The 9862-nt window shown below is 42.4% G+C and overlaps 1 non-coding gene across 1 annotated transcript; it reads right to left on the bottom strand.

The window, feature by feature from the left end:
- Positions 1–9166: 9166 nt before the first annotated feature.
- On the bottom strand, positions 9167–9273 carry LOC141700807 (small nucleolar RNA R71). Its single transcript, XR_012566531.1, has one exon. It is a non-coding gene; the product is annotated as a small nucleolar RNA R71 (small nucleolar RNA).
- Between the last annotated feature and the right edge of the window lie 589 nt (positions 9274–9862).

Below are 9862 nucleotides of genomic sequence, written 5' to 3'. Positions count from 1 at the left end.
AGTAAACAGTTTAACCCACCTGGATTCCAGCAACCACATCAGTATGCTACAAGGCAATCATATCCTCAACAGGGAAGTGCAGCTGCACCTACTAGTGCTGATTTTGAGGAACTTAAGCTGTTGTGCAAGAGTCAGGCGGTTTCTATCAAGACCTTGGAAAATCAAATCGGTCAATTAGCCAATGCAGTGCTCAATCGTCAACCTGGCACTCTTCCCAGTGACACGGAAGTACCAGGCAGGAAGGAAGCTAAAGAGCAAGTCAAGGCTATTACCTTAAGGTCTGGAAAAGTAGCTGATGCTGAAAAGGCAAAAGAAGTCGAAGCTGAAGTTAGAGATGAAGAATCTAAGCAAAAGGAGAAAGCGGCGGAACCAAGGAAGACTACTGTTGAACACACTCTGCCTGAGGCTAATACAGGGGAGAAACAGCTCTATCCTCCACCACCTTTTCCTAAGAGATTGCAGCAACAAAAGCTGGATAGACAGTTCGGGAAGTTTCTGGAGGTGTTCAAGAAACTTCACATCAATATACCTTTCGCTGAGGCTCTGGAACAAATGCCTAGTTATGTGAAGTTTATGAAGACTATTCTTTCAAGGAAGGTGAAACTGGATGACCTTGAAACCGTTGCTCTCCCGGAAGAATGCAGCGCTGTTCTGCAGCAAAAGTTACCACCAAAATTAAAAGATCCAGGAAGCTTCACCATTCCTTGCACCATTGGCAATCTAACTTTTGACAAGTGCCTTTGTGATTTGGGAGCAAGCATTAATCTGATGCCCTTGTCAATCTTTAAAAAGCTGGATCTTCCTGATCCAAAACCCACATATATGTCGCTACAATTGGCGGACCGTTCCATTACTTACCCAAGGGGCATAGTTGAGGATGTGCTCGTCAAGGTGGATAAGCTCTTCTTTCCAGCAGATTTTGTTATTCTGGATTTTGAGGAAGATAAGAAGATTCCCATAATCTTGGGGAGGCCTTTCTTGGCTACTGGCCGTACCTTGATAGATGTGCAAAAAGGGGAACTTACTATGCGGGTCCAAGATCAGGATGTGACCTTCAACGTATTCAAGGCAATGAAATTCCCTACAGAAGATGAGGAGTGCTTAAAAGTGGATGTGATTGATTCCGCAGTTACTTCGGAGCTCGAGCACATGCTAATGTCTGATGCATTGGAAAAGGCCTTAGTGGGGGAATTTGACAGTGATGATGAAGATAGCAACGAGCAATTACAATATCTGAACGCTTCTCCCTGGAAGCGAAAGCTGGACATACCATTTGAATCTCTTGGTACTTCTGACCTCAAGAACGCTGAAGGGAAGCTCAAACCATCAATAGAGGAGGCACCTACCTTAGAGCTCAAACCATTACCTGAACACTTGAGGTATGCTTTTTTAGGTGATTCATCTACGTTACTTGTTATTATTTCAGCTGACCTTTCAGGTAGTGAGGAAGACAAGCTCTTAAGAATTTTGAGAGAATTCAAATCGGCTATAGGATGGACCATAGCAGACATCAAGGGGATAAGTCCTTCATATTGTATGCATAAAATTCTGCTAGAGGAAGGTAGTAAGCCAACTGTGGAACAACAACAAAGACTGAATCCCATCATGAAGGAGGTGGTGAAGAAAGAAATTCTGAAATGGCTAGATGCAGGCATCATTTATCCTATTTCTGACAGCTCGTGGGTGAGCCCCGTACAATGTGTTCCTAAGAAAGGAGGTATCACTATGGTCGCAAATGAAAAGAATGAGCTCATCCCTACTCGAACAGTTACAGGATGGAGAGTATGTATGGATTATAGGAAATTGAACAAAGCCACAAGAAAGGATCACTTTCCTCTTCCATTTATTGACCAAATGCTTGACAGATTGGCGGGACATGAGTATTTTTGTCTTCTGGATGGTTATTCCGGGTGTAATCAGATTTGTATTGCACCAGAGGATCAGGAAAAGACTACCTTCACTTGTCCATTTGGCACATTTGCTTTTCGTAGAGTTTTGTTTGGGTTATGTGGCGCCCCGGCCACCTTTCAGAGATGTATGATGGCTATATTCTCTGACATGATTGGAAATAACGTCGAAGTGTTCATGGATGACTTCTCCGTCTTTGGACACTCATATGATGAATGTTTGAATAATCTGCGCGCCGTACTCAAAAGATGCGTGGAAACTAATTTGGTGCTTAATTGGGAGAAATGTCATTTTATGGTGCGTGAAGGCATTATCCTTGGGCATAAGGTCTCTAGCAAAGGTCTGGAGGTGGACAAGGCCAAGGTGGGAGTCATTGAAAATCTTCCCCCACCTAATTCGGTGAAAGGAATCCGTAGTTTTCTCGGTCATGCGGGTTTTTATCGGCGATTTATCAAGGACTTTTCAAAGATATCTAAGCCGTTGTGCAATTTACTTGAGAAAGATGTGCCTTTCAAATTTGATGATGAATGTTTGGCAGCATTCGAGACTCTCAAGGAGAGTTTGATCACGGCACCAGTTATTACAGCACCAGATTGGACAGAACCGTTTGAGATGATATGTGATGCGAGTGACTATGCGGTAGGTGCAGTTCTGGGACAGCGCAAGAAAAATCTCTTCCATGTGGTCTACTATGCGAGTAAGACTTTAAATGGGGCCCAATTGAACTACACCACTACTGAGAAGGAGCTTTTGGCTATAGTCTTTGGCTTTGAGAAATTTCGATCTTATCTGCTTGGTACGAAAGTGACAGTATTCACTGATCATGCAGCTATTCGCTATCTGGTTTCTAAAAAGGATTCGAAGCCGAGACTCATTCGTTGGGTGCTTTTACTTCAAGAATTTGAGTTAGAGATCAAAGATAGAAAAGGTACTGAGAATCAAGTAGCTGACCATCTCTCTAGGTTGGAGAATCCCAATTCTACTTCACAAGATAGGACGTTAATCAATGAATCTTTTCCGGATGAGTAGTTGTTTGTAATTCAGGAGGAAGAACCATGGTTTGCAGATATTGTAAACTATCTTGTCAGCAATATAATGCCGCTTAATTTGACATCCGCCCAAAAGAAAAAGTTTCTGCATGAGGTGAAGTGGTATATGTGGGATGAACCATATTTGTTTAGACAGGGAGCTGACCAGATCATCAGGAGATGTATCCCGTTCTGTGAGATGGAGGGGATATTACGAGACTGCCATTCCACGGTTTATGGTGGATACTATGGATGTGAGAAGACGGCAGCTCGTATTCTGCAAGCAGGTTTTTTCTGGCCTACTTTGTTCAAGGATGCTCATCAGTTTGTTTTAAGGTGTGATCGTTGCCAAAGAGTGGGAAATTTGTCAAGGAAGGATGAGATGCCATTAAATGTGATGCTTGAAGTCGAGGTCTTTGATGTATGGGGAATCGATTTCATGGGGCCTTTTATCTCGTCTTGCAATAATCAGTACATCTTGCTGGCAGTCGATTATGTCTCAAAATGGGTCAAAGTTAAAGCTTTACCGACAAATGATGCAAAGGCAGTGCTAAATTTTCTTCATAAGCAAATTTTCACAAGGTTTGGAACACCTCGGGTAATCATAAGTGATGAAGGATCGCATTTTTGCAACCGTAAGTTCACTTCTATGATGCAGCGTTATAATGTGAATCATCGAGTAGCTACTGCCTATCATCCGCAAACAAATGGTCAAGCGGAAGTGTCTAACAGAGAGATAAAGCGCATTCTAGAGAAGGTTGTTTGTTCGTCAAGGAAGGATTGGTCTTTAAAGCTCGATGAAGCTGTTTGGGCTTACAGAACAGCATACAAAACTCCACTTGGGATGTCACCGTTTCAGTTGGTGTACGGTAAGGGATGTCATCTACCGGCGGAGCTTGAGCATAAGGCCTACTGGGCACTGAAGAAATTGAACCTGGATTTAGATGTAGCTGGTAAGAAAAGAATGCTTCAGCTTAATGAACTTGATGAATTTCGACTTCAAGCGTACGAGAATAACAAAATGTATAAGGAAAAGGTGAAGAGGTGGCACGATAGGAAGCTACATCCTAAGTTATTTGTGCCAGGGCAACAAGTTCTGTTATTCAACTCTCGGCTCCGACTTTTTCCTGGGAAGTTGAAATCAAGGTGGTCTGGACCTTTTATTGTCAAAACTGTGTTTCCACATGGAGCGGTGGAAATTTTTGAGAATGATTCGGACCAAGCATTCAAGGTTAACGGTCAGCGGTTGAAGCACTACTATGGGGACATGGCAAACCGAGAGGTGGTTAGTGCCATTTTGTTGACTACTTGAGAAAGGTACGGAACGTCAAGCTAATGACGAAAAAGAAGCGCTGCGTGGGAGGCAACCCATGAATTGTTGTTACAGGAACCCTTAGAAGTTAATAACCTATCCAAAAACACAAAAAAATCAGAAAACAGGGGCTGAAAATTTTTTTTTCCAGAGACCCTCTGCGCGCCCGCGCAGCTTGCTGCGCGCCCGCGCAGAAATGCTGAGCGGCCGCGCAGGGGTCGAGTTCCAGAAAATTTTTTACAGTTCAAAAAAAAAAAAAAACAAAAACACAAAAACCCATCACAGCCCATAAACCCACGAATTCTTTTCCCATTACCCCATGATTTTATCCCTCAACCCCACTCCTAATCTAATTTAACCTACTCCACACCCTATATATACATACACCTATCCTACATATCTCCCACAAACTTCCTACACTTAAACCCTCTCATAAACATCAAAAATCAGTTCTTACACACTTTTATTCACAAATCAATGGCACCCAAGAGAGCACGCACTATTGACAGCAGCAGCACAGTTCCTACTACTGATTCATCAAGGGGTACTGCTGTAAGGCCTCGGTTAACTGACAGAGCTGCGGAGGAGGAGTACACTAGGCTGTTGGGGAAGCCGATTCTGAAGGAGAGGGGGTTTTTACCATCAGGGAGGGATGGTGAGTTGTTGCCCATGATTGCAGAGAAGGGGTGGATAGTTTTTTGTGAGTCACCCGAAGCAGTACCGATGAGTGTTGTTCGCGAGTTATACGCGAACGCGAAGGCTGAAAAGAATGGGTTTTCTATAGTTCGTGAGCTGACGGTTGATTATCATCCTGCGGCAATTCGCCGTGTGATTGGACAGCGAGAGAGGAAGCCCATGGAGGAGAACTGGAATGAAAAGACTGCTGAGGATTTTGACTTGGATTTGATTTGTGCGACTCTCTGTCGATCGGGCACAGTTTGGAACCGCGGTCCAGCCAATAATGAGTATCGTCACTTTCCGGCGATCGCCATGAACAGGTATGCCCGTGCATGGAATGCATTTATATGTGCTAATATTTTGCCTTCTTCACATGCACACGAGGTCACAGTTGAGAGAGCACAGCTGTTGTGGGGAATTCTGAATGAGGAATACTATGTGGACCTTGGTGAGTTTATCTACCAAGGAATTCTGAAGTTTTTGAGGGGAGCAAAGCATATGAACATCCCTTATGCATCCACGGTTACGAAGCTATACCGAGCAGTGGGAGTGAACTGGCTGGCTCATGAGCAGTTGCAGTTGCCAGCAGCTCCGATAGATTCTGGCACTCTGAATGGGATGCAGGAGTGGACCGGTGGTGAGCCTGAGGAGCATGGGCTGGGTTATCGTCTTCCAGGAGGACGTCCAGCACGAGGTGCTACTATGGCTAGGCCAGGGCGTGGTGAGGCTGGTTCTTCGAGAGCTCAGGAGGGTGCTGGGATGGGTGATGCCCAGTATAGGAGGCTTTCACGGTGGATGGATGCCATGTATGAGACGCAGAGCAGGTTTGCTCAGGAGCTCACTCTTGCGTTAGGGAGTGCTTTTTGAGGCCTTGGAGCTGATATCCAGTGGCCAGTTTTTGGTGAGGACTCTGCATACCCGCCGCCTGATACTCCACCCACTGAGGGTGATTATGATGATGACTCCGAGTAGGTATACCCTGTGTTCCTTTCTACTACCTTCACTGGGGACAGTGAAGATTTTAAGTTTGGGGGTGGTAGTTAAGGAATATTTTGTGTGTGACATATAGCTGCATATTCATGATAGTTAGTTCATATAGTTGCATAATTTTTGCCATATAGTTTTTTTTATATAGCTTTATTTGTTTGTCATATCATATAGCTCATGCATATACCATGATCCCTTTTGCAATGATTTATCGACTGAATTGTGATATTGATGCGAGTGTAGTGATAGCATTAAAGTGATATTAAGTTGTGTAGGTTGATATGCATGCTAGAAGCACTTGTATTTTCACTAAGTCTTAGAGAATGCTTAAGGGCTAGATTGTTGTTATGATCTGATTATTTTCGAGGATAATCTATTTATTATGCTTAGAATTTGATAATAGGTTCTTAGTGGTAAAGGCATGAAAAAGAAAAAAAATAGAGTAAAAATGGAATTTGTTGCTAGTTGTGGCTAGGCGTCAAATGGCTAGTAGCCGGCTCGCATGTTATGCGAGTAGTCTAGGGTTGAGCAAGATGGAGCGAAACGCACTTGCTCAGAAAAAAAAAATTGCATAATTGATCAAGAGTGGGCTCTTTGGTATTCGAGTTATTAAGTTCTTAGGGGACTTTGTGCCTAGTGACCTAAGGCTTTTAGAGTCTGGGATCCGCTAACCTAACGCTCGTTACATGGATACCATTGTATAAGTCTTTTGTGGACCTCACTCATTGCACGGTTAAATAAGCATTTGAGTTGTAAATAAAAAGCACGATTCCGTAGTAAGCTCCAGAGTTCTTGTAGTGTTGTATATCACTTTGTGCCTAGAATTTTTATTCTTTGTATAATCGTAGGATTGCCTTGAGGATAGTCTAGTCATAGTAATTGGTCTAGTTCCGAAGCATATCTGTTAAGCATTTGCACACACCACGTTTCTGGCTGTATGTCCGTTTGCATGAGTTTATTGATCTTTAGTGTCTAACTACATTCGTTGAGACGTGACAATTTGGTTGGTTAATTGTAGTAAGGGGGATCGTTACATTTTCATATAGATTGCATTCATGCATATTTTTATTTGTTTTTGAGTCTGTGACGCTTGAGGACAAGCATCGATTTAAGTTTGGGGGTGTAATAAGTGGCATTTTATACCACTTAGAACGTCTTAAAATGGCTTAAATTGGTGTCTTGAAATCAAGTATTTTGTGTATTTGATGCGTTTTTCTAGTATTTATGCATTTCAGGGTATTAGTTGCATTTCGGAGGAGGAATCATCAAGAATAAGCCTTGGCAGGTGTTCACCATTGCGAGAGGAAAAGAACGGGCAGATTACGGCGAAGAAACGGAGCAAACCTGGATTTTTTCCAGAAGGGACCTGCGCGCCCGCGCAGCAACGCTGAGCGGCCGCGCAGCAGCCTTGCGCGCCCGCGCAGAAATGCTGAGCGGCCGCGCAGGGTCGGGGAAAAGGATAAATTATTTTAGACTTCTACTTCTGTTTGGCTTCCAACTTCTATGTAATCTGAGTTTTATGGGACTATTATATAAGTAGATTTGAGACGTTTTCATGGAGAGTATTAAGAAGATTATGTTTTAGATTGTGTTTTACGCAAGAAGCGAAGGAGATAAGGAAGAAGACCGATTTAGCACACTGCAGCGAAGAGGAAGCATATTTTCTTGTGATTCTTGTTTCGTTGTAACGTTGGATGCTAGTTTTCTTGCTTTGACTTATTTACTCTTGTGACGTACTCTGTTTTAATATAATTAGTTTAGTTATTATTTTCTCGTGTTGTTTATTATGATTTCATATGAACCCATGATGGCGATAAGTTTTATTATGGGTTAATCGTGATCATGGGGTTGCAACGGATTTATTATGGAATTCTTTAGTTAATTGTTTAATACTTTAGTATGTGATGATTGCATGATATCTAGTATTGGTTGTGCGTATTCGTCTTATGTGCGTCACGATCATATAAGATAGGGTGTTAATCTCTTGTGAAGCGACGGTGGATCTTGAGATTTAGAACTTGCCATGCTAGCATAGGTTCATGTACGTTGAGCATGATTAGTGGGTAATTCTAACAGTTTTATTTGCCCTATGTAATCAAAAGGGATAACTTGTGCTTAAAATCGTTGTGTTGTCAATTTCTGTAGATATATAGGAATTCAACATAATTGATGACTATTCAACTTCTATCTTAATTGTGGATGCTTGGTAGAATGGTATTAGTACAATAAAAGTTGGCTTTTATCAGTTTCGTGTTGTTCGATTAATATCATCACTGTCACATGCTAAAGGTAATAACAATGGCTATAGAAGGAAGTAATAATGAAGTTGTGATCTCATGAGTGTTTTATTATTGATAAATTGAAGTGTTAGTTAAGTGGTTAATTAAGTAGTTAATTATAGTTAATATTTAATCAATAATTTTAAGTGTTATTATCTTAACATTGAGAAGTAATCATACATTGGTGAGTGAGTTAAATTAGACAATAAATTAGTCTGAGTCTCTGAGGGAACGAACTAGAAAGTATTCTATATTACGTGCGAACGCGTATACTTGTGTGAATATTAGTGCGCGATTTTGCCCTAACAAGTTTTTGGCGCCGCTGCCGGGGACTCGGTGTATTTGTTTAGTTTATGTACTTACCATCATTGGTCATTAGGACTCAGTGATTAGGACGTAGTAGTTAATTACTCTTTTCGGTTGTGTTTCAGGTACTTTAGCAAGCATTTATGCAAACTCGTTCTCGTGCTCGCAAGAGGACTTTAAATACAACTGAGGAGACAAACGCAGTTCTTGATATTCCGGAGAAGTTAGATTTTGAGGATTCGGATTCAGGCGCTGAGCAGAAAGAACCAGTAAACATGGGAGATCATATTGTTCAGGCTGATCCAGCTCTTATGGATTTTTCTCGGCCTAAAATTGATGATATTCAGTCAAGCATCCTTCATCGGGCTATTCAAGCTAACACCTTTGAAATCAAGCCGGGCACTATTCAGATGGTGCAGAATTCTGTTTCTTTTGGAGGAGCGGCAACTGAAGACCCCAACATGCACATAAGAAATTTTGTCGAGATCTGCAGCACTTTTAAGTATAACGGCGTGACTGATGAGGCTATCAAGTTGAGGCTTTTCCCATTCTCACTGAGGGATAAGGCTAAAGACTGGTTATATTCTGAACCAGCTGGGTCCATCACTACGTGGCAAGATCTTGCGTAAAATTTTCTGGTGAAGTTTTATCCAATGGCAAAGACTGCTGCTATGAGGAGTGCTCTTACTCAGTTTGCGCAGCAACCTACAGAATCTATGTGCGAGGCTTGGGAACGCTACAAGGAAATGTTGAGAAAATGTCCACATCATGGAATGCCGGATTGGATGGTAATCACTGGTTTTTATAATGGTTTGGGGGCCCAATCTCGGCCCATGCTCGATGCAGCAGCTGGAGGCGCCTTATGGGCTAAAAGCTATACTGAGGCGTATAATCTTATCGAGACGATGGCTGCAAATGAGCATCAAAACCCAACTCAGAGGATGACGTCAGGCAAGGTCGCAGGTATTCTGGAAGTTGATGCAGCCACCGCTATTGCAGCCCAGCTCCAAGCGCTATCAATGAAGGTTGATTCTTTGGCTACGTATGGAGTTAATCAAATAGCTATGGTTTGTGAGCTTTGTGCAGGTTCTCATGCTACGGATCAGTGTTCTCTTGTCAACGAATCGGTTCAGTATGTGAATAATTATCAGCGACAACAGCAGCCTGTGCCAGCGACCTATCATCCTAACAACAAAAATCATCCAAATTTCAGCTGTGGAAATAATCAGAATGCTATTCAGCCACCATATCAGCAAGGAGTGAGTAAACAGTTTAACCCACCTGGATTCCAGCAACCACATCAGTATGCTACAAGGCAATCATATCCTCAACAGGGAAGTGCAGCTGCACCTACTAGTGCTGAT

The sequence above is a fragment of the Apium graveolens genome, unplaced genomic scaffold, assembly GCF_009905375.1.
Source record: "Apium graveolens cultivar Ventura unplaced genomic scaffold, ASM990537v1 ctg2942, whole genome shotgun sequence".
In the NCBI taxonomy this organism is placed as follows: domain Eukaryota; kingdom Viridiplantae; phylum Streptophyta; class Magnoliopsida; order Apiales; family Apiaceae; genus Apium; species Apium graveolens.
The sequence above is the reverse complement of the archived record's forward strand: the minus strand, read 5'-3'. Positions and strand labels throughout refer to the sequence as shown.